The 23,969-nt window shown below is 41.6% G+C and overlaps 1 long non-coding RNA gene across 2 annotated transcripts in view; it reads left to right on the forward strand.

Annotated features, from left to right (window-relative positions):
- Positions 1-1,564: 1,564 nt before the first annotated feature.
- Positions 1,565-23,969, forward strand: part of LOC138784366 (uncharacterized) — a 166,015-nt gene continuing 143,610 nt past the window's right edge. For both annotated transcript variants that reach the window (XR_011361827.1, XR_011361828.1), the window contains exons 1-2: positions 1,565-1,757; positions 1,798-2,096. This is a non-coding gene — a long non-coding RNA (uncharacterized lncRNA). The remainder of the gene's footprint in view (positions 1,758-1,797; positions 2,097-23,969) is intronic.

Raw genomic sequence — 23,969 nt, forward strand, 5'->3', positions numbered from 1 at the left:
GTATGACAAATACTGGTAGTCCCCCAGCTTTCTTTTATCGCTGATCACTTTGTGTTATTGACTGACTGGATTTTAAGCTGGGAACGCCCTTTACATACGGTTCATGCCCTATTCCTGTTCCCATCTGGAGCCCTCTTCTTAAAGGAGAATTCCAGGGTCTGTTCAAAAAAAACCAATTACCAAATAAACAAGGGATCCTGTCTACCTTTTGTATAGTAACAGTTTGAGCCCATAATCGCCACTCTCTGACCCCCACATCACCTGTTCTGATTATCACCTGGTCTCTCCTAACTTCCTGTCTAAGCTCCCCCCTCCTCTTCCTTGTTGCTGTTCCTCTGTCACACCTACTGTACACTCCCCTCTCCTCTTTATCCCACCCATATTCCTCCTCTTAGCCTATATCCCTGCCCCCTGCATCCCCTGTCCAGTGTCTGCCAGGCTATCTCCCCCTGCACCCCCCCCCCCTCCTTACTTTATGATCAGTGAACAGACAGAGGTGTCTCAGCGCCTCCATAAGCCGGTCACACCTTATCCTCCTCACCTCCCACCCCTGTTCTTACACCTCAATGCAAATCTCTGTTTTTGAATGTACTGAGCATTGCCAAACTCAAAGAGGAGCTGTTGCTAGTACAAGTAGAAGTATATATGTATATACACCAGGGCTAGCAACAGCTCCTCTTTGAGTTTGGCAATGCTCAGTACATTCAAAAACAGAGATTTGCATTGAGGTGTAAGGCTGGCACACTGACAGCAGCAGCAGCAGGGAGATCAGTGCTGGGGTCTGTACTCAGTATCATCCTCAGCTATATACACGGAATAGAACCCCAGGATCAGTGTACACTGACAGCAGCAGCAGGGAGATCAGTACTGGGGTCTGTTCTCAGTATCATCCTCAGCTATATACACTGAATAGAACCCCAGGATCAGTGTACACTGACAGCAGCAGCAGGGAGATCAGTACTGGGGTCTGTTGTCAGTATCATCCTCAGCTATATACACGGAATAGAACCCCAGGATCAGTGTACACTGACAGCAGCAGCAGGGAGATCAGTGCTGGGGTCTGTTCTCAGTATCATCCTCAGCTATATACACGGAATAGAACCCCAGGATCAGTGTACACTGACAGCAGCAGCAGGGAGATCAGTGCTGGGGTCTGTTCTCCTCAGCTATATACACTGAATAGAACCCCAGGATCAGTGTACACTGACAGCAGCAGCAGGGAGATCAGTGCTGGGGTCTGTTCTCAGTATCATCCTCAGCTATATACACTGAATAGAACAACCTGCAGCAGTGTGGACTGATAATAAATACTGAAGCTGGGAGGTGTCCTGCTGCCGCTGTCAGTCCACACTGCTGCAGGTTGTTCTATTCAGTGTATATAGCTGAGGATGATACTGAGAACAGACCCCAGCACTGATCTCCCTGCTGCTGCTGTCAGTGTACACTGATCCTGGGGTTCTATTCAGTGTATATAGCTGAGGATGATACTGAGAACAGACCCCAGCACTGATCTCCCTGCTGCTGCTGCTGTCAGTGTACACTGTTGTAGGTTCCTGTAGGGGGGGATGGGAAGAGCATTGCCGACCTCAGCTCACTCTAGCCCACCATAATAAAAACGCTGCTCCTGGCTGGGTACAGAGCGGTCACATGGTTTCCAGAGCTGTTTTCTCTGCCCTGAGAACCATGTCACCAGAAATGGGAGGTCCAGGAAGGAGGAAGTGCTGATTGGCTGGCCAGCATAAGCATGAGGCTGGGGGGCGTGCTGATTGGCTGGCCTGCATGTGTATGAGCTGGGAGGCGTGCTGATTGGCTGGCCAGCATAAGTATGAGGCTGGGGGGCGTGCTGATTGGCTGGCCTGCATGTGTATGAGCTGGGAGGCGTGCTGATTGGCTGGCCTACATGTGTATGAGCTGGGAGGCGTGCTGATTGGCTGGCCTACATGTGTATGAGCTGGGAGGCGTGCTGACTGCTCAGAGGAGCGCCTCAGGAACGTCACGACCCAGCAGGGTGCAGGGGACCAGGGACTCGTCGTGACGTAGGCAAGAAAAGAGGAAGAATGCAACTTCCGGTGGCTGGAGGCAGCAGGAAAAATCTGGTAAGGGGATATAATCAGTAATGAGTGTACATTGACAAGTTATATAACTTCTTATGTGGGGAGGGGATAGGGAAAAAAGTTTTTCGCCGGACTTCTCCTTTAATGTAAGGGGTTAAGCTCGTGTTGATGATCCAGCGAGTATAAAATTCAGCACATGTTCTGACAACGCAATCGTCCAGGTCTCTGCGGTAAAAGCGCGTTATCAAGCATTAAGGCAGCCTTCTATTGCAATTACTTTCATATTAGCTGCTGTCCGTTGCTGCTGACAGGTATGAATTAGATCTCACAAGGTTGCCTACAGATTAATGACTTCCAAAATTGCTATTTAATTGTTAAGGATTGAGAGGTTGAATTGCGAAGTAGATGCAAAATCTTTATACACCTGTGATTAGAAAGTAGTGTGTGTGGGTTTTTTTTTTTTTTTTTGGTATATTTTTTTCCGTGGGTGCCGTCAGTGATTGGGTGATGATAAGTGACACTTCTATCAGAGGATGGCCTTCCATGCAGCACGCACTCACAGCTGAGGCAAGGCTGAAATTAATAATCTGCGTGAGCAAACACACAGCTGCTGCTCCAGGAGAGGGATTCTATTAACCGGCAGTGAATTCTCATAATTAGCTGAGCTCTTTCTGCAGCTGCCCGTCTGACCCCCGCACTATCCAAATTATGGGTGGTATTCAGCCTCCGAATCAATCTTAGCCATTTACACAATGAGCGCTCCAAAATCTATAATCATTGCCGAAGAGTTGTGTTATTTGGGATTCGGTATTAATTTTATTAGCCTCTCTTCTATATAAGGCCCAACCACAATCATTGCACCATAGTACGGTATGTTGTGCCTGGGGCTTAGACCATGCACATGGCCGACTCCATATAACCATCATCCTACTACACTACCCATAAAAGTGCCGCATCAGACACAAACAAAAAAGATAGAGGCATGCTCCATTAGACTTCACTTGCTTTTTAGTAGTGTAGTAAACATTATATTGTATGGGAATCTTATACTGGATATATATATATATATATATATATATATATATATATATATATATATATATATATATATACTGTATATATATATATATATATATATATATATATATATATATATATATATATACTGGATATATATATATATATATATATATATATATGTGTGTGTTACTTCTTGGAAGTTACATTGATTTTTAGAACCATTAGAGAGATGGTCCAAAATGAGAAAAACACAGCTGTGTACTTCTAAAAATGGCGCCACCCCTGTCTCCTGTATGTGTGTGGTATTATAATTCAGCTCCATTTACGTCAATGGAAAGGAGCTGCAAACCCCACACACAAACTGAGAACAGAGGTGCAGGGGTATTCATAGTACAGGATAGATAATGTCACAATGCCCTGATTTGTGCAAAATTGATGTAGAAAAGCAGCACATTTTCTGCAAATCATGGCAGAACTGTAGCCAGAAGATAATAAACCACTGAAAGTTTAAGTCTTTTTGGGTGGCCATGGGTCCCCCAGGAGCTCAGGGCCTGGGCTGCCGCCCGAAACTGACCTATTATAATCCACTACTGCAGAGGTGGTCCTGTTTCGGGAAGAAATCGGCCATGTTTTTCTAAGTCTAAACAACCCTATTTATTAAAACTGAGAAAATGATTAAGAATAAAAATAATATAAATCCGATAATAATAACATAGCACATTTGCATGTGGGAAATTTTGCAGCATGTGAAAGTAGGGAATGGGGTTTCTAAAAATCTCATCCACATGCTGTTGAAAAATATCGACAGAAAATCTTCATAGAAAGCGATCTACAAGGCTGGGTTCACATTGCCCTTTTGCAGTCCGTTTTTGTTTTCCATCAATTTTATTTATGAAAAAAAAAGAAAAAAAGATGAAAAACAGATGTATTTGTGGGCATCTGTTTTGATCTGTTTTCATTGACTTTCATTTATGAAAAAAAAAACATCAGAATGCATCCTTTTTTTTAACACACACAAAAATATGGTCAACCACGTTTTTGTGTACGTTAAAAAAAAACTGATGCATTTTGATTTGTTTGACTGTTTTTTTTATATAATGGAAGTCAATGGAAAAACGGATGCACACAAATTTATCAGTTTTCGATCAATTTTTTGCATAAAACAGATGACAAAAATTGACTGCAAAAATGCAGTTTGAACGCAGCCTATTGTGAAATTTAGGCCTCCTTCACATTGCTGTGTTTTGTGGATCGACAATTACGTACAATATAGGTCCCATACTAGTCTATAGAAAAATGCACACAAAGAAAATAAATAAAAATAGGACCTGCTGATATATTCCGTCCACATTTGCTGTCCATGCTTCATAGACTTTAGGATGTATGGACCGTGATTGTGAGCAGCATACTGGGTGCACACAAGACATCATCCATGTGCCCTCTATAAACACAGGTCTTGCATTGCAGAACCACATACAACTGTTTCAAGGGGGCATAAGTCGGTTAAGTCGCATGCCGATCTATGTTGCAGTCTGCAGGTTAATAGAAAAATTGATAAAATAGAACAAGAGGAAAGACTACAAAAATGGTAGAGGCATAAAACCAATGTAAATATCTATACACATATGGCTGGAGGGAAGAAGGGTAAGGGGGGCATGGGAAAACCTTTAATTGAGTCTTGATAAGTTGCCCCTTAAGAGGGTCATTGACATACTTTATTCTTTGACGGGGCCGTAATCATGGATGATGTGATACAGAACAAACTTTGGAACTCCGAACATCATCATACCTTAGAATGCCAGGAGCTCCAAAATAGTTAAATCTTTGCGCTACTGTACTGACACACAGTTTCTGAGTTCCCTGAAGTCTGTTCCGTAGTACATCGCTCATAATTACGGACTGCGCACAGGATGTTTGAATGACCCCTTACTTTTGCAACAATATCTCAATGGCTTTGGAGTCCACCCTTGAATCTGCCACTACAAAACATTAGTTATATTGAGCCATTCAGAAGGGTGTGTTTTGGAATATTGTTCTGCAGAAAGGATGGCTGAACATTCGCCTTCAGGATTTTCTGATAGGGGGCAGAGTTCATGGCTTCAGGAATTATAATAAGTCCTCCAGGTCCTGCAGAATCAAAGCTGGCCAAGATATTACCTCCACCATGTCTGACTGTTTGTATCAAGTTCTTATTGTAGAATCTGCTATTAGTTTAATGTCATTTATAATGTCTGTAATGGATTGTCCAAGCACGAGGAGGTGGATTCCTTGGATCACCGAGGAGTGCTGGTGTTCCCTCATCGAGGAGCAAAGTCTAAGGAGTTCAGAGTTTTTACCAGAACCTGATGCAAGGCTGGTTGGACTATGCTGCGGGAAACTCCCGGGTCGCTACCCTCAGAGAAGGGTCTCGTGACCACCGACTGAAAAAATGAAGGAGTTCTAGAGTCCGGGACTAGGTGCTCCTTCTCTGTGGTAGAAGTGCAGGATGCAACGTTAGGACGAGGTTCAGACTGAAGCTGAGCTGGAACTGGGAGTGGACAGAGATCCAAATACCGTATTTTGCGGCGTATAAGGGGACTGGGCGTATAAGACGACCCCTGACTTTCAATCAGATTGTCAGGGATTCGCCTTATACACCGGAAAAAGTTAACCCGTGCCTGACCGCAGCGCTGCTACAGTCAGGCAGGGGTTAACTGCACCTAAGTGAATAAAATAACAAAAAGTTAACTTACCCAGGCCCGTTTCCGGCCTCCAAGTGTCTTCTCCTCCGCTCCGCTGCGCTGGGGATGCCGGAACCCCTCCAGAGGAGCAGAGCATCTAATCAGATATGCTCGGCTGCTCGGGAGAGCTTTGGAAGAATGACAGACGCTTCGGGTACTTCTGGAGCCTCCCGAAGCCTCTGTTATTCTGCTGAAGCTCTGCCGAGCAGCCGATTAGATTAGACACTCAGCTGCTCGGGAGGGCTTCGGGCATCCCAGGCGCAGCCAGTGTACGTCACACTGCCTGCGCCGGGGAACGGGAGCAGAGAAGAAGACTTGCGGAGGCCGGGAGGCTGGTAAATTTGAGGCAAGCTGTTTATTTGGTCAGAAGGTATTGGTGCCTTGCAAATGTGAATGCTATTTTCAGAAAGAGTCTTTCTTATACAGGAATCATGCATTTGCCAAAATATTGATCTAAGCTGCAGAGAATGTGGCATGCCGTTCATTAGAGGTTTGAGATCGTTTGTGACCTCCTGGAACAGACAACGATGCACTCTTGGTGAAATTCTGTTAGGCTGGAAACTGTCCCTAAATTTTCTCCATTTGTTAATAAACGTTTGCTGGACAGATTCTATTTAAACTGGATTTCTGGGCATTAAAGGTTTTTTTTTTTAACATTGCTTTTGGGTGCAGTAGCAATGAAGAAAAAGTCTACTCACCTCCCCTGATCCCCCAAGTTCCTGCTGCACATTGATGCTTCCCACTTCCTGAAATATTTTATACATGGAAGAAATGGCCAGTCAGCCAATCACTGAGTGGGAATTTCCTTCTGGAATGGAACAGAGAAATAGAATGGAATGGAAGAGAGAATGGAATGGAACAGAGAACAGAGAAAGAAGGAAGACGTGGGGGGCAGTGGGGACTCGGAGCCATCAAACTTCAGGGGCAGGGTATCAGGGGAGGTAAGTATGTTAATGTCTTACCTGGAAAAACCCTTTAAGTGAAGTTTGTCTGGGTGTAACTAGAAAAAACTGAACTCTAATTGTTGAATGAATTCGGTTATTTGGTTGATTTAGTAGCTTAGGGGGCAATTACCTTTTTTCATAGGGCCAGGTGGCAAATACTTTTTCACAGCCCTGTAAAAAAAATATATTTTTATTTTACATTAAAAGGACATAAACCAGATTATAAATAAAAATGCCCTGAAACGTTAATATACTGTAAGTGGATCTAAAATAGAACAGGCTCTTTGTACTATAGAAAACTGTGTTTTCCATGTTGCTCATTTGCAGAGAGGTTAAATCTTTTACCACTAAAATATCAAGGCGAACATGGTGTTTTTAAAAGAAAATCAACATCAAAGTCTGCGGAGGTTACAGTTCACCTCGTGAAAGGTAAAATAAAATGACTGCTGACTATAAAGGCTTTCGTGGTGTGCGGAATTGCTGTACTATTGTAGTGTATACAGGCTGTGCAGCCATGTGAGGAAATAGAAAGTCATATTTAACAAGTCTTTCGGCAGATGATGTCTTGTCTCTGATCTAAAGCTTTTTCTTAAAAAAAAAAAAAAAAAATAGAGGAGTGTAGAGATTCCAGATACAAACTGTCATGTTTTCCAGGCTTTCAAGATGTGTTCATAGACTGGTGAACTGACCTCTTGGTTATATTCTTTTATGCATTTGCATCAGATTCAGTTAATTTATGGGGTACGCTCAGTGGGTGGCAATGGAAATCCAGCAGGAACACTGCATAACTAGACCCTGCTGTGCCGAGTGCCATTTCTGGCTCCTGTAGCAAGAATTGTGATTGTGAATGATCACATAGCCCATAGCTGTTTCTGCAGATCCCATTACTGACCTGCAGATAGGAGAAAAGATTCTCCTACAAATTGTATTAGGAGAACAAAAGGACATAATTTCACATTTACAGTTGTTAGAAGCTTGTAGGTAAATCAGAATTCCACCTATAATGTCGATCGGACACCTGTATTTAATGCAAGATTTATTATGTGCATCGATTATTTTCTGCAAAGGTATAAATAAATTGACAACTAGGCGTTATCATTCACCATGTCAACAGGGTGTGTCCATATACTATGAGCAGTGTTTGAACAGTGACAGGCTATGTCATTGTTCAAACATCCAGTTGTCAATTTTATCATTCACTTCCAGAAGGAATGACAAGAATGGCCCAATATAGACTAGATATTGTTATTGACATTGCTTTTTTGGCTATAACCCCTCGCCTCCGCAGCCTGTTTTGGCCTTAATGACCAGGGCCTATTTTTCAAATCTGACCTGTCTCTCTTTATGTAGTTATAACTCTGCGTTGCTTTTCACTATTGCGGTTATTCTGAGATTGTTTTTTCGTAACATATTCCTCTTTATTTTAGTGGTATACTTTGGTTGATACACTCAGTAGTTTTTTGTAAAAAAACACAACATTTGCGCAAAAATTTGAAAAATGTATGTTTCTGTATATTCAAAACTCTCTTTTCCTAAGAAAAATAGTCATGCCACATGAACTAATTATTACTGCAACATCTACAACATGTCTGCTTTATGGTGACGTCATTTGGTGAACGTCCTTTTACTTGTTAGGATGTTACAGGGCTTCGAAATTTTGCAGCAATTTTTTTAATTTTCAGGAAAATTTCAAATTCTGATTTCATTAGCGACCAGTTCAGTTCTGAAGTGGATTTGTATGTTTGTATGTTTGTATGTTACCCCATAAATCTCTCTACTATAAAAACTGCACCCCTCAAAGTATTTAAAGTAACATTTCATTAGGTGTTTCACAGAAATTTAGGCAAGTTGGAGGGGAAATTTAACATTTTCATTTTTTTGGCAGATATTCCATTTTAATCAATTTTTTTCCTCTTACACAACAAATACTAACTGAGAAATACCACTCACTATTTATTCCCCTTATTCCAATGTTTCTAGAAATCCCCCATATGCAGCCGCAATGCGTCACCTGACACCACAGGACGCAGACATGACTGCCACGGCCGTGTCACAGAATGGCCGCTGTCCTTGAAGTTCAACCCAGCCGGTACTGCAGTACTGACCGGATGGACTTCATATCTTTAGAATTGGGATGCAGGCACATTTGGGTGTGCCCACGTTCCGATCAGCCATTGCAGACAATGTAAAGTCCAGCCGGAGCCACACTTTACATTGTCAGTTTACTATATAGTTTTCCAGTTTACTATATACAAAGTAAACTGAAAAAAAAAAAAAAAAAAAAATACAATCAACATTTTGTTAAAAATATTTTGACATAAAAGTTAGATTTAAACAATAGTTTATTTTATGGTGATGCATTTCCTAAAGGCAAGGTTCACATCTTCATTAGAGGCAGAAAGGATTCCGAGATGTGGCCTCAAACAAAGAAAATGAAAACTCAAGATTAGAGATGATCGAACAGCGCTGATATTCAGGTTTGTACAAACTCGAACTATCGGTAGTTGACTCCCGCAGTCTTCCCGTTCCGTGGAGAAGGAGGAGACAGCCCAAGTCCCGCCTGGAAAACAGGAATACAGCCTGGCCATAGATTGTATTCCTATTTTCCAGGCGGGACTCGGGCTGTCTCCACCTTCTCCACGGAACGGGAAGACTGCGGGAGTCAACTACCGATAGTTCGAGTTCGTACAAACCTGAACATCAGCGCTGTTCGATCATCTGTACTCAAGATCTCAGGCCTATTTAGAGCACACGTAGCTTGCAAATCACTAATATGGCTAGATCATACTAACTACAAGGGACCCTCTTTAACTTTTTAATACTAATGAGATGTTTTTAAGATTATGATTTCATAGAAATGCATCTTGACGTTGAGTGATTTTGTTACTAATACCCATCCTCTCTGCATATTCATTGGTATCAAATGCCTAATTAATTCAATAAAATTTAGATCAGAAACAAATTCCTGTCCGGTCTCTTGTGGAAGATTTCACGGAGGAGTAAACCAGCTGTTTTTGATAAGAAAATTCCTTGACAACCAAGGGCCAAAAAGTGGGAGAAAGAAATGCCACCGGCCAATTATATAAAATAAATGCATAAAGCAGGCTGTAATTTTTGTTAGTACACTTATTATTGTGCTGCCAAACTTATTATTATTTCATAATGGTTGCATTTTGCATTAAAGGGTCTTTTAAGGAAAAAATTATTGATTCTTTCTGAGGGCAAGCCATTCAAGTACGTGGAAGCTGGGCTACAGAAGTAAGGTATAGCCATTATGCAATGAATGGAGATGTCTGCTTCGAAGCTGAGCGCATCTACAGTAAGGGCCCTATTACACAGAGCGATAATCTGCCAATTCAGGCCGATTTGGCAGATTAAAGGGACTCTGTACCCACAATATGACCCCCCAACCACTTGGACCATCGGATAGCTACTTTTAATTCAAGATCTGTCCTGGGGTCTGTCCTACAGGTGATGCAGTTATTGTTTTAAAAAACAACTTGTAAGCTTGCAGCCCTGTGTCAAATTGGAGTTGCCTAGAGTACCCATTCCCTAGGATTGCGACACCCCTTCGTCCTTCCTACCCGCCTTCCTCATTATTAGGAATGCCCATGGAACAATTTCTCAAATTCATCACCTGTCTGAATACTGCACATGCGCTGGATCGATAAGGCACCTGTGCAGTGTTCAGACAAGTGATGAATAGTAAAAATCCTGCTCGGGGGCATTCCTAATGATAAGGAGGGCAGGAGAAGGGAAAGAGGGGTGGTGCAATCCTAGGAAACAGACAATTTGTAAAAGTTGTTTTCTAGGACAATAACTGCATCACCTGCCGAGAGGACCCCAGGACAGATCTCGGAGTAAAAGCAGCTATCCAAAGGTACAAGCCGTTTGGGGAGGTCAGATTGTGGGTACAGAGTCGCTTTAAAGCTCTGTGTAATAAAGACAATGATCAAATGATCATCGGTTCATCGTTCTTGTTTATTTCAACCTAAGAATCATCAGCTGCTGTTCGCACAACGCTAAGTGTAATGCATGGTCGACAGATGACAGTATAAAAAAATAATAAACCTTGCACATACCTCTCTGCGCTTCCCGGTGTCCTCCTCGCTTCTGCCTGTTGTCCACAGCCGCTGCAGAACTTCTGAGCCAGTCTCTGAAGTGACAGGCCGCTCAGCGAATCACTGGCCACGAACACTCAATCAATCACTGACTCCCTAGAGCAAAACTCATTCTCCTGATCAGTAAAGGTCCAGCAGTGAAACTCCAATCTATCAAAACTTTTGACAGGTTCATATGACATAAAGATAAAGGCGTCCAACAGCATCCAATATTCAAAGTATTTCTTAAAGCTTCTATTGCATAACAGAATACCTAAATCACAGTAATGTTTTGACCGTAAAGGTGTTTCTCAAGGGTTTATGTACTCTGTTATGCAATAGAAGTTTGAAGACTACTTTGACTACTGGATGCTGTTGGACTCCTTCATCTTTATGTATCACTGGTTAGTACTGGGTATTGCAAACATCCCTGTGTGCATCCACTTCTCTACTTGCCGACCTGGTTTCACGGTGCTGTTGGACTTTTTATTTTTTTGATGCATATGTCTAAATTTTCATTTTTAAAGATGAGTACATTTTAATTTTGGGACTCCTCTTTATGTCACCCATACTTCCTTTGAATAATCTTTATGTGATAATTCCATTAATGGCAATGACATGTAACTCTACAGAGAATGTTTCAATATTACACCAGGAAGTCATGATTTGTGATTCATGTCACAACGTCCAGCTGTCCCATAAAAATTACGGACAATCAGTCTCCAGGTATTCTGGATAGATGACAAATGGCAATCTATTATAGGTTAAGAACAATATTATAGTGTCTATTCACGTTCTTCGGTGGCAGCTACTCAATCAAGCAAATTAATGTAATTATTATATTGAAAAGATCTGAGAATAATTTAATGAATAGCTGTGCCAATCTGACATCTGGTCCATCCCTTCCCTAGTCACAACTGTATACTTTTCTGTCACTCCAGCTACTTATGAGGTCTAATAACAGGTATAAAATACATCATTAACAATTTTCATGGTTCCAAGGTCAAGATAAAATGTTCCACTTGTGGAGAAGGAAAAAGAAAACTGGACACCTGGGGCATGTCTTATCATTAGGACATTCCAATGAGCAAAGAGGACTGAAAGAGGAAATTGACTTTGTGGTGATCATTCTTTTCCAAGTAAAGAATTGACCTTCATATAGGTACAATCATATTTTCGGAGACTGGAATCTACAATGCTAGTAGAGCAAGACTACCTATAGGAAGAGCTGAATCCCAAATACTGCCACCCATTTAGTCAAACATAAGGTCTACTAATAAAATGGGAGCTCCAAGATCTTGTTGAGGTTTGTTAATCATCAATATATTAAACATGGTGGGTCAGTGGGACAGGAGCAGGGAGTCTTCTATCTGACAGAGGTCCCTGCTCTAGTAACTACTAAGCAATGGAGCATACTTCTGTTTTTCTGCAACCAGCCAAGCGAATTTTCACTAAAAGGCAAGGCATACAGTGTAGAGCTCTTTGCAATTTACATGGAGGAGCAGGGACTCCTGTCAAATACAGATGTCCCTGTGTTGTAAGTAGTGATGCTTTATGTCTCTGGACAAGTGGAGGTAAGAGGACTTGCTGTGCGATGCCATTCACATTTCCTGCAGTTACTGGGCCAGTGAAGGGCCAAATCCAAAGCAACCATCAAATCTGATTTAAATTGACACCTGAATTGCACCTGAGCCTACTATCTGTAGTTTAACATTTCGCCTTGCCATTCAACCAAAGACAATAGCCGCATAATTTTATACTATAAACTTTTATATATACATACATATATATATATATATATATATATATATATATATATATATATTGCCCACTAACACTTATTGGAAAGTATACAATGGAAGCAACCTACCCCTTTCATAATACATGTTTTACTAAACCATCTGCCCCAGGTTTAGTACAGTATTTCTATGCTTTAATGGCATCCCATGTATATTTTACTTGTTTGCACTTGTGTCTCTCAGTGTAAGTACCAACGAATACATATAAGGAGGTCAACCTCTTACATTACGCATGAAGATAGAGCTATAGTCCAAACAGCTGCTGCAATCCCCCAGAGACGTCCATGATGGAAGCCACTTTATCAGAAAAAATCTACCCAACATATTTTCATTGTCAGACACAATAAGACTGAACACCTTTCGGAATGGGACAATTGATATGCAATAAAACAATGAAGAATTCAAATGGTCAATTATACTTAATGTTATTATATGAAGCAAGGACAACAACTGTTTTCCCACTGGACAACATCACATCATTCATAAGTTACAAATGGAAAATTATTGCATGTAGCTAGTACAATAGACTTTATTTTAGCATACTATATATGTATATTGCTTTATGCACAGGATGGTACTGTGCTACCTTGTCCATGAGAGTGTATTGTTCCTTCAAACACCTCTAATAGTACACAGGGGTCTTTTTATTGAGTTCATACCCAATCAGACCGAAAAAAAAGGTAATTTTAATAGAACTCTAAGGCCTCATTCACACATCAGTATATTTTTGCTGACTGAAATTTGTGTCTGCATTTTGGCATCCGCAATCTGCTAAAAACCATCCATAGTGCACATCCGTAGCTTCAGTGTTTTTTGGCTGATACCCAGAAATTTACAGTGTTTTGAACTAGTGTTGGGTTCAGCAATTTTTTGCGGACGGTTTGCAGATGGTTTGTGGATCGTGGAGGCTCTAATAGATTTCTAGGAGGAAATGTGCTGAAACTGCGGTCCTATTTTTTGTAGACCGCAAATGCAGAGACAAACAATACGGACGTGTGGATAGCCCTATTGAAAGCGTTGTGATCTGTGTTGAAAATTGTCGGATCCACAAATGTGGACAGTTTTTGCAGACGTGAGGCCTGAAAGAATTTTTTTTAGAGAAGCATAGTGCTGTAGTAAAGTACCTTCATACTATAGAGCCATAAGTACTCCTTGTGCAGCCAAACAGGACACATGCATAGGACGAGTCAATTTTTTCAATGAGTTACGGATAGTATTAAGCAGAGAGGGCAAGCTGTTCAGCTCCGGCAACATTCTCTGAACCTGAACACTCTGCATCCCATTCCGCTTGATGATACCGTAGGGAATCCTGGTTTAGAGAATGTTGCCGAACCTGAGCAACCTCTCCACCCAGCACTAGTTATATATCTCTGCCTTTCTTACACTATCCTGTGTTATATAGAGGGAAGTAGTTATTAAGATTGGATACAGAATGCTTACATATTTGCAGACTCGCTTAGTTAAAATGCTCCATGTGGATTGGTTAATTAATATCCTTCAAAGAAATCAGTGAGTGTCCATAGCATTCAGTGTTCTCAACTAATTCCCATTGGTCCCCCAAGGCCTACAGCATACGTTTTTCTTTCAGTTAGAGATAAGAACATTTTGTTTTGTAACCCAGATGTCAGGATTGTGTCTTTGCGGAGTGTAATGCGCCCCTTGGCTCGTGCTGTGTGGCCGAGAAGGCGCTGATTTCTTGTATTCTGTTTCTGTGTTTTGCTTTGTAGTGTCTGAACACTGGTTTATCTGCTCACTTTGTTTGGTGGACTCACCCGACTTCACCTGCTGAATTCTGTCTGGCCATCTCATGGGTAATCTGTGTTTTGGTTTTGCTGGGACTGACAGGTCTTCCTGCCAGTGGATCTGTTTTGTTCTCAGGTGTCTGTGCTTGGAGATCAGGGGAATGTTCCAATTATGTCCTGGACCAGAACCCTGGCCTCCTATATAACTAACCCCAGTTTGTGCACTCATTGCTGGTTATTTACTTAGTCTCTGCCTGCTTGTGTCTTCTGGGTATTTGCATCTCCTGATGTTTGCGTTTGTATCTTTGACCTCTCTTGCTCGCCGCCTGCCCCTGACCATATTGCCTGTACTTTGACTACACCTATTGGATTCTGATATTGTACTTTTGCTGCCCGATTGTTGTGACCCGGACTGTTTACTATTCTTTATTGTGTTTGTTTGTCTGTCTTGTTCTGTGTGCACCTATACTAGTGCAGGGACCGCCTTCGTGGTTGTCCATGGCCGCCTAGGGACGTTAGAGGCAAGTAGGTAGGGACAGTTTGGTGGGTTCAGTGTCAGGGCTCACTGTCTTGTCTTGTCCCTGCCATCTGGTGCCTGACACCAGATTTAGTTTTTCTATCCACTAATGCATTGATGACCAGGTTCTCAAGTTTCATTATACTGGGACACCATAAAATATCTTGATTTCATTGAGGAAACCTGAAGGTTGTTTTTACTCTTAAAGAAGTTCCTAGTAGCAAGAGATGGCATTTAGAAACACAGTATTAAAGGAGAAGTTGATACTCCTTCAATACATAGTCGATGAAGCACAAGGTCAGTGCAGGTAGAGTTTTCTCAACAAGGCAAGACTCAAGGCCAGAGGAGTTCTTGCAGTATGGGAAGTGAACAGAAGGTCAGGCCAGAAAAATAGAAACATACTCCCTCTTCCTACTGGTTATACCTCTAATTATACAGCTGAGCAGCATATAATTAGCTCCCCCCCACCACCACCTGGTTGCACTGGTGACTCATTTTAAGGCTGTCAAAAATCACTACCCCTGAATCCTTCTCTTCTGAAGTCTTTGCCAAGACAAACTGCTGATATGATACTTGGATAGAGGATTCCAACTTCCTAAGTGCACTATTTTACACTGCAATTTAGGATGGCTAGACAGAGGACACAGTCACAGCTGAGAGAGAGAGAGATAGAGACAGCAGTGCACACAGGACTGTGTTACAGTATCAGAAAGTGATTGGTATGATACATAGAGACTGTGTGCACAAAGGTCTACCATGTGCATGAGACAATAGTCTGCTTCCCCTGCCTTGGCTGTATATACTAGTCAATCACCCCTTGTGGAGATTTTATTTATAATATATGTCATAGCCATTTTTGACGTAAACTCTATATTACCTATATTCTACAGTTTTTATTAGCACAACATAGAGAGACTATTGAAAGCGTTTATTTCCAAGGCATTAGGTTTCAGAAGTAGCGTCTGACTGCTATCAATTAACAGAGGACCTAGGACATCCCTTCTGCTCACTCCATATTGCAATAAAAACTTAAAACTGATCTCCAGATGGAAAAATACATCCTAGGTTTCCAGGAATTCGGCCAAGTCATTGCACCATTGAATTGAAACTACACTTGGATTTGTGTCCATGAAAAAGGTACTTGTACACATTGACTAAAATAAATCCTGGTTAGTAAGGATCTACATCTCCAGCCTATCTGTAATTTACATTATTGGTTCTACATCCTGAAGTTTACAATATAGCATAGAACTCTCTAAACGACATTTAAAATAAGAGTTTAGAATTCAAATTGAAATTCGCTGCTTAGAACCTTGTCGTAACTACAGTATGGTCTTCATGTAGGTTTTATATTTAAAGTTATATATAGATTTTTATGTGTTTGTTTGTTTGCTTACCACCACCATGGGTCTACCGTATATAAAATCCCTGGAATACCCCTTCAAGGTATAACTAATAAGACATAACTAGCTAATTGCCTTCCTGTGAAAATGGGCTAAAGGTCGTAACATACCTGCCGCTTGTGCTGTGTTCTGGCGTCAAAATAAAGTGTTTGGTGCTTTCCCGACTGTCCACTGACATCATCTGGTGGGGGTTGGGTGAGATGCAAAATGAATGCCTAACCCCTTTGTTGTAGGAGAAATAAGTCATCCCACGGAACCATTATCAGTCGCATTTGGCCGATAATTGTCCTGTGGAATAGAAGGCAACGGTCAGCCGACAACGTTCATGTTATGTTGCATCGTTTGTCTTTCAAACATGTTGAAAGACAAACGACTGGGATAGCAGCGATCTGCTGCCATTGCTCCGTGGAATCAGAGCTCTGTGACTGCGGTCTATCACAACCCTCCCCATAGAGAATATGGGAATGCTCGGGCGTGCGAAATATTAGTGTGTATAGGAGGATGATGGCCAGTCGGGAGAGATAACTGATAGTCAGATAGTTATTGAAGGTGTATAACCACCTTTAGCATTTGTTTCAATCTGCCTAACCCACTCAGGTATCTTTCAGTGGCCCAACCCTTTTAATACAGTACATCGCTTTGACTTTTGTTGTACAAACATGACACCTGTGATCTATCAATCAAGCCTACTCTGTTGGGCTTGATTGAACATCGGGAAAAGCTAGGTTCGATCAAACTCGAACCTATCCGGACCTTCCGCATTTGATTGCTGATGTCTTTATGATCCGTGCGGAAGAAGGGGACATCCCGGAGACCGCCTGGAATTCCGGAATACAGCCTATTACCAAGCTTTTCCCGATGTTTGATCAAGCCTACAACAGAGGAGGTGAAGCTGCTCTAGTTAGTCAAAAATAGAGGACTGCCAACCAGCCCTGTGCTTCCGTAAAAGCACTGCACCCTGTCTCCCCTGTACTCTTTACCTCTTGTTGCCAATCCTAGTCATGCTCATGGAACTCAAGCTTATGCCACTGCCATCAGTCTAACTCAGTTCCATCATTATGCTATTTTTTAGCACTGCGGCTTCTTTTAGATTTGAGTTCTGTTACAAGCCCCAAATAATTAAGCTGCAAATGGGAATAGTCCTTGTATTCCAAATCTCAGTATCATAGATACTGCCTCTCTTTAGCTCTTCTGCAATCTAAGCTCTGATAAAAATACAATTAAAGGAATCAACTTTTCCCCTATCCACAAGATACAGGAAAGTAAGAGATTGCAGGAGGTCCAACCTCCCTACCCCCTGTTGATCTCTGTATTGGGCCCCGGCTTCTGTATTATGAATAGAGACGTGGGTACGGCATGTGACCGCAACTTCATTCATTCCTATGGAGCCAACAGAAAGAGCTGAGTGCATCGTATATCAGGCTTACTTGTCTTTTTCTGTCGCTCCATAGGAATGAATAGAGCATGGGTCACGTGCCATACCTGCGTCTCTATCGATAATACAGGAGTTGGGGCCCGATATGGAGATCGGCAGGCAGTATGGTAGTCAAAACTAAACTTTTTGCAAAGTTTGAACAAATCTCGGTTTGTAAGATTCTGTTCACTCATCTCTAAAAATTTACTGTTTTGGTAAGGAAGTCTTTTTGCTATATTTTTTAATGTGTCTCTAGGCTATTAGTAGCCAAAATTCTCTTGACAAGTCTTGCTGACTGTATGATAGAGTGAGGCTTGTATCACTCCAAATTTTTGTTGGCTCCAGGCAGGGGAATACATCAGGGGATTTGCTAAAATGCTAAAACACACCAGGCCATTCTTGCTTTTAGCTTCTTGTATTGTGGATAAACTGAACCCATCATTCCATTTTTTATGTAATTATGAACAAAATTGTTTATCACATTAACACAATATCAACAAAATCTTAAAGTCCTCCATTTACCGCACATTTTTTACAACTGTTCAGCAACAAATTTACATATTTCCAGGAACCGTAGCAAATTAAAATGATAAAACACGCTAGACATTACTAGCTATTGGCTTATTAGTCATCATTGCCTCAATTAGCAATGTAAAACAGATCTGTGATGTTCAGATGACCCGCTAATGGGTTTAAATGCCTTCAAATATTAATGCCGTTTTCTTTCCCAAAGATGAATACAAATCCACTTTTCCTGGAAGTGCTAGAGGCGGAGAAGCTGGGGATTGTTGTGCATTATGTGGAATGGCTCCTATAATTAAATGAATCTTTAGGATTACGCTATTCACTTAAGGGTTAGAAAATTATTTCTCATCGATTTGTCCATTTCAAACCAATGATTCAATTCATTTCTAAGTGAGCGTGATGTCTGTTGTTGATGAGATGTGTCGAGATGAGGAAAGGAACCATATCTACTTGTACATGAAGTGAGGGTGATCGCCATGGCATGAAGACCAAAAATTGCCTGGGGTCCAACCATACCGTCAAGTATGTCCACTAGGTTAAGCAGCAAGTTTTGAGTTTATCTCCTGGAAAAAGAATTATACTGAACTTTTTATAGCTGTATCCATTTCTAGGAAATTTCGTTGATGACCAAGAAGGTTAGTAATAGAACCTGATTGTTCAGTCATAGAATAACGCTGCTAGGAAAAGATACACCCGTAGGAGACCTATGACTGGCATCCTGGACTCTTCCTGCCTGCAGACTAAGGTAACCAACAGCTGAGCTTTCAGCTTCGAGTTTGGCTGAGCTTATTGTAAGTTCGTTCATTTCTAGTTAGTATTATAATTTAGTCTGTCACCCACTTTCTTACAGACATGAATGTTAAAAAGTATGTGCCAATATAATGGTAGATATTAACAATTCTGTTAGATTCGAATAATACCCTATGGTACAATTTTTGGGACAACTTTGCTAGAAATATTGACTAAGATATTTAATTTTTACCCTAAAAATCTAACTTATTACTAAGGCTTAATACTAAAGGAACACCTTCAACCTTGTATGATCCCTAAACAAGCAATAAAATGTCTGAAATATGAAAAGCCCTATTGTGATTAAAAAAATAAAACCCTATTAAGACTCTACATGCACTCATACCTTCATGTACTGCCGAACCTATGTTTGGAGAACATGTTGGTATACCAGCAGAACAGTATGTGAATATATACCATAGTTGATTAATACACATTAACAAAATGTGTAAAGGGGTGGTGTAATTAAAGGGGTTGTCCAGAAGCAGAAGACACCTAAAGCCTTCTGCTTACAGGTGCTCCACATCTCAGAAGTAAGCCTTCCAGGATGTGGGGGAAGACAAGGCTAAACTACACCTGTGTGCAATGACAGATATCTGCACAGTGTCAAATCCAATCAAATAAGCTTTATTGGCAGGTCTAAATTACATAATTGGCATTGCCAAAGCAAACAGGAAATTATTGGGGATGGGTAGGGATCGGGGTAAGGGACAGAACTCTGTGGTATATCATAGGTGACGGGATAGGGAGATACCGGGGTCAGGGAATTGGAGTCCATGGCATATCACGCTCCTCTCAGTCTATGGCAAGCAGTGACATATTGTGCCGCTATAGTCACTGTGGTCTCTTCTTCCTCCAGCAGGATCAGCAGTTTTTCTTCGTTCTCCATGGTGGTGAAACCTCGGAGGAGACCTGCTAGTCTCCCAAAGTGAGTTTCTCTGGCACTGTAGCAGGAAGTGGGCCTCATCCTCCACAGCCTCCTGGTCGCTCTGCCTGGGCTTGTACGTCTGTCCAGTTTCAATGGGCAGGTTGTGGGCGCTCAGCCTGTAGCGGCTCTCTGTTATTGCAATAATCTCAACTCAGCCCCCGCATCTCAGAGGGTGTGCTGTTGAGCAGAAGGCTTTCAACTAGGTCTAAAGTGATGCATTATGTGAAATATATTAATAATATATATTATATTATAAACAAGCATTTCTACTGTTCGAGAGATACAGAATTATTAATCCTCCATGTGCCTACATTGTTTGGATAAACTGTTGCCCTTCATTACAATTTACTAAGCGAACCAGGCATGCTCAGTTCAACTACACTCCCCAAGAAGTACTAACAGTTGGTCTCCACTGAGACTGCAAGCAAGGGGGATTATGGGAAAGTGTGTACACTGTTGCATGGCAACAGAAAAGTCAGAGAGGAAACTAGGAAGTCATCAGATCCATGGAGGAGAAAAACAGTATAGGAATATGTTACTTTACTAGAAACATATTTGTACTCTTTTACATATGTAAATGTGGTCCACATCTGATTTTACCAACTTTGCTTCATGAAACAACTAGGGATGGTCCGAACCGAGTTCTGTTCGGGTTCGTACGAACCTGAACCCTCGGTAATGATTCCCGCTGTCTGCCCGCTCCGCAGAGCGGGCGGATTCAGCGGGAAGACCGCCTGAAAAACTGGGATACAGCCATAGCCATAGGCTGTATCCCAGTTTTCCAGGCGTTACTCCCGCTGTATCTGCCCGCTGCACAGAGCGGGAAGACAGCGGGAATCTGCTGCCGAGCGTTCGGGTTCATACGAACCCGAACCTCGGCAGGTTCGGACCATCCCTAGAAACAACCCCTTTACGTACGACCACTTTATCACTCTGTCGGACCAGTCCGATCTAAATCCTTTATTTTAGTACTATTAGCTTTACTGGCACAATCTTACATCTCAAATATATTATACTTTTTTACCCACACTAGTGTACCAGAAAGTAGTCACTCAATTGCACAGGATTACCATCATTAGGTATCACCTCACGTAGGCTATAGAAGGATATTTTTAAAGGATGTTTCCAATACTTTGTAATAACTAATTACTGGTGATGGTAACAATTAGCAAAATGAAATTTTAATTTTATATTATACACCGTAATACAGTGACCCCCTTTAATAGAAGTTAGAGGCAATGTAGTATCTAGAGAGACATAGTGGGCTACGATCGCTTTCATTAAAGCTGTGACATTCATAATTAGTTCTCAGTGTAACATGATAAATTCATACAGATTGCCAGAAGCATATGAAAAGGATCAAGGCATAAAAGAATGTGATATAATGAGATTGAATCTAAACCCACAAGGGATGTCCTCCACTTTGATCTTCTTTTTAATTATTTATTTATTTATTCTCGAGATATTTCCATTCCATAACATGAATACTGTCACAGTATTTCACACCAAAAGGGGGTTTTCATCTGTACATGAAAGGAGCAAAACAGAATAATTTTCCATGGAGTTTTACCCCAGTCTACCCTAGGCTCCTGAGCCATGGAACACCACATAAAAAAAAAAAAACATACAAAAAAAAAACAACTTTCTGAGGACAACTTTAAATTCACAGGATCTGCAATTTCACACTGTCTTTAGAGGTTGTGGTTGTTTGAGGATAAAATAAAAGTAATTTACTGTGAAAATATATAATTTGTATCTAGAAGACTGGTACTCTACTGGGTACTGTGGGAAGGTCAAAAAGACATAAAGGTCATGTAGTTCAGTCTATTACCATGGTCATGCAAAATCAAACCCAAGTGGTCGTTCCTCATCCTTTCTGGCTTCAAGTATGACAAGTAAGGGCCAGTTCACACAGAGTAAAATTGGTGGAATTCCACCATGGAATCCCGCCTGCTGCCTGTTTCAATGGGAAAGCTTACGTGCCTCTACTTCTGTGGCTCTCCGCTCAAAGAATCATTGGGTGTCCTTGGTCTCTGGTGTCCCGCTCAGCCAATTACTGACTAATGGACAGCACTGCAGTCAGTGATTGGCTGAGCAGGCTGTCCCTTTCCAGATAAGAGAGACAGTCTGCCAAACACTGGCCACAGCCTCAGTTAGTAAATGGCTGAGCTGTGTTTTGGCTGATGGGGACACCAAAAACCGAGGACACCCAGCAAGTACAGGGGAAGACACAGAGGAGGTTACCAGGGGAGGGTGGACAGGTAAGCATTAGAGATGAGCGAACTTTTCAAAAGTTCTTTCCGATCGGACTTCCGGATTTTTTTTTTAAAGTTCGGTTTGACCAAATTTCAAATTTCTTCAGATTTAATAGTTTAAAGCATCTATATGATATGGGGGTAGTGTATTCGGTTGAATTTAGGGCTCTACATGTCAGTAACATCATTATCTTTTCAATATCTCAAAGTCAATTTTTTTTTTAGACTTCAATATTTACCATTACAGGGTCTTTGCAGGAAATTCACCATTACAGGGTCTATGCAGGAAAAAGGTCACAAATGCAGTGAAGGAGCAGTCTGTCCACTACACTCTCGCAAGGGTCCAACTATAGTACTTGTATATCTGTATAGCACCTTTTTTTTTTAGAGTTTTATTATACACACATGCACGAGGTATATATTTGTGCCTCAGGAAAACACCTATGCCATATACACTCTCGCAAGGGTGACAGTATAGTACTTGGATATCTGTATAGCACGTTTTTGTTCTGTGCACCCTTTGCTCTCCTATGCCTAATCTATCTACCTATCTATCTTTCGCCCTCTCTATTTTTCTCACTCAATCACTATATGTTTCTCCTCTCCACTTTCCTAATAATCTTTTTGTCTTTGCTTTTGTACAATATCTTCTCAGTACAGCAGCATGCAGCAGCAGCGTTTTGTCACTGACGAACTCTGTGCACTGCTAACAGTCTCCTTCCTCTCTCTGTGCTGACTTCCTCATGCGGTCCGCTCCTCTTAAAGCAATACCGACGTCACACAGGGGGTGGGCTAGTGCAACATCCCTGCTGATTGGATGTGTTCCGGGCATCATGGGAAAGCGCTTTTCCCGCCCAGAACAATTCCTGCTTTCTAAAATGGAGGCTGCCATTTTAGAAAGCAAGAAAAAAGAAAATTCGGAGCGGACTTCCAAAAATCCGAATCCAACCGGACTCCGACTTTAGGAAAAATTCGAACCGGATCCCATACAGGCCGAACCGGTTCGCTCATCTCTAGTGAGCATACCATAGGTCTCCTAGCAATGTATCCATCTAACCAACAACCAAGAGTTTTAAAATAAGAGTTTTGAATTAATTTAAAAATGAAGCTTGCAAAAATTTTCTTCATTAACAAAGCAAACTTTGTTTGTTCATCCTTGGTAAATACCTTTATTATGTTACGTACAGATGTGTCCACCCCTAGCTTTCCTTTAGTTAAGGGAATTCTAATGGAAAAAGTAAAAGGCTTGAAGTGTAAGGCTGCATTCCCTCGTTTTGTGTTCCTCACGGAACAAGGACGTGGATTGCCTGTAACGGACTCTCCTCCTGCCCGGGCAGCATCTGTAATTAGATGGCGCGTGGCTGCTTCATTACAGCGCGGTGCATATCTGTACAGTTCCCCAGCTAATTGCAGATGCTGCCTGGGCAGGGGAGAGTCCGTTACAGGCATTCCACCTCCATGTTCTGTGAGGAACACGGAACATGGGAATGCAGCCTAAGAGTGTTGCAAACTCATGATGCTGTTAAAATCTGGTGATTTCCATGGTCATCCCCCCTCTCTCTCAACCCCCCCCCCCCCCCCCACAGCTGGATAGATTTCAATAAAAGCGTTCAGAACATGTCTTTGCTACCTGCGTTTTTATTTTCTTTAAGATGGCTTTTGTTAAAACTGTACATAGGTTTAAAGAGGCGGAGCCTATTGCTTCATGGGCCCAAGCAAAGCTACTCTTCACTGTGCTCTATGCCCATTCCTTTTTTCA

The sequence above is a fragment of the Dendropsophus ebraccatus genome, chromosome 2, assembly GCF_027789765.1.
Source record: "Dendropsophus ebraccatus isolate aDenEbr1 chromosome 2, aDenEbr1.pat, whole genome shotgun sequence".
Lineage (NCBI taxonomy): Eukaryota > Metazoa > Chordata > Amphibia > Anura > Hylidae > Dendropsophus > Dendropsophus ebraccatus.